This window comes from Dinoponera quadriceps, unplaced genomic scaffold (assembly GCF_001313825.1).
Source record: "Dinoponera quadriceps isolate SergipeBrazil2010 unplaced genomic scaffold, ASM131382v1 scaffold1352, whole genome shotgun sequence".
NCBI lineage: Eukaryota > Metazoa > Arthropoda > Insecta > Hymenoptera > Formicidae > Dinoponera > Dinoponera quadriceps.
In genome coordinates this window covers 268,353-268,553 of record NW_014555567.1, presented here as the reverse complement: position 1 = coordinate 268,553, position 201 = coordinate 268,353, and positions in this window count along the sequence as shown.

Sequence of the window (201 nt, the reverse complement as noted above, 5' to 3'; positions counted from 1 at the left end):
TCCACCGACTTGTGCTTCTAGATTAGAATTTAGAGCCCGTGTCCCGCAGGCCGCGCGCACCGCCGCCGTCCCTGAGGAGCGGTAGTAAAGAACGTTTAAAAAGGATGGCCGTTCGAAATATTAAACGCCGGATGAGAAATGGAGCGTGCGCTAAGCGAAGGGCCGTTCCGGCTTAGGGCTTACCCTCCACCCCCCCCCCCC